This window comes from Brassica oleracea, chromosome C5 (assembly GCF_000695525.1).
Source record: "Brassica oleracea var. oleracea cultivar TO1000 chromosome C5, BOL, whole genome shotgun sequence".
Lineage (NCBI taxonomy): Eukaryota > Viridiplantae > Streptophyta > Magnoliopsida > Brassicales > Brassicaceae > Brassica > Brassica oleracea.
Window position 1 is genome coordinate 24,945,981 of NC_027752.1, and position 1,456 is coordinate 24,947,436.

Sequence of the window (1,456 nt, forward strand, 5' to 3'; positions counted from 1 at the left end):
CGTAGGGCGGACCAACCACTAGTATAATGATAAAGTTAACTTGTGTATCTCCTCAATCCGCCACCTCATCCCTCCTTGTTCCAAATGATGACACGTGGCGAACTATCATACAACTTTATTGTTTTTTGGTTGAAAGCAAATGAGATATGAACTACTCTTTTTATTGGGCCCTTAACTATATCAGTATCCTGGCCCGAGTTTGTCTAGGCTTTTTTTGGCAATAGGAATCAGTCGCCGTAACCCTTTGGTATCCATCCCATCCGATCAAACTTTCTGTAACTACATCTACCCACTTCTTTCGTGACTTTCCATTCATGGCAGCCCTCCTCTCTTTCACTCGGTGAATCTGCATCCAGGAAATTCATCATTTCATTCCTCACAATTATCATGTCGTGTTAAGGTAAAAAACGAATCCACACACCTCAGTATTTGATTATATATTTGTTTACTCTCTACCAGTTTAATTCCCATTTTCTAAATAGCTGAGATTGATATGGTGACTAGCTGGTTCATAGATGTTTTCAAAATCGTTGACCTAAGTGAGAAACAAAGTCATCAACCAAATCGTTCTTGAATATCTCCGCCAAGTTAGTAGAATCGACGAAATTGTCCTTTTCTGTTCAATTATTTTCTGTTAGTTTTATGGTTATCAACATATTTTGTGGTCATTTGGCCCGATAAGTCAGTCCGTTAATTAGATAAACAATGTGATTAAACAATATATGTTTCTACAAGTGACTGATAAAGACAACCTGCTCTGCAGTCACTGATCCAGAGAGGTTCCCCAAAATTAGAAAACTTTTTTGTTATGTGCTTTAAGGTGGAAGCAGGAGCTGAAGATCCCGTGAACCAAAAACCACAGCTCCTTCTCTCAATAAGACTTGGATGGATCTGAAACTGGAGCAGTTAAAGATTACTACGAATGTGAGAATGTTGGGGATGAGGATACAGGTGGGAGAGTAATTCCAAGTTAGAACTATCCAACTTCCATGATTTGGATTACTAAATTGTGCTGATTAAATGTAAAAATATTATTGGCAGGAAGGTTACGGAGGGAGGGATCATGTCATACATTAAAACACACACAGGTTCATCATGTTTTAAATTTGTTTCTTTTCAAACCCTGTGTTGAATTCTAAGTGTTGTATTAGCTTTCATGGTCACAGAGATTCAAATATAAATTACTTTTGTCGTCACTCGGAAACTGCTATATGATCTATTGTCTGAAGATAATTTGAATCATGATAATAAACATATACCCAAGTATAAGAATAAGTTGGATTCTTTAGCTAAATGCTTCAACAGAACTCAAGAAAGATGCGAGAACGTACTACAAGCAAAAGCCTTTTATTTTTTTTGTCAAGCAAAAGCCATTTACTTGCTTGCATAGAGCCAACAGGATTTTCAATTCCCTAACTTCGAAGAAAGATATATGACAAAGCTTCTGACTGAGAAA

The 1,456-nt window shown here is 37.0% G+C and overlaps 1 long non-coding RNA gene across 1 annotated transcript; it reads left to right on the forward strand.

Moving 5' to 3' along the window:
- Window positions 1–204: 204 nt before the first annotated feature.
- LOC106293300 lies at window positions 205–1,254 on the forward strand. Its single transcript, XR_001260433.1, has 3 exons — window positions 205–400; window positions 821–951; window positions 1,042–1,254. It is a non-coding gene; the product is annotated as an uncharacterized LOC106293300 (long non-coding RNA).
- The last annotated feature ends 202 nt before the right edge of the window (window positions 1,255–1,456 follow it).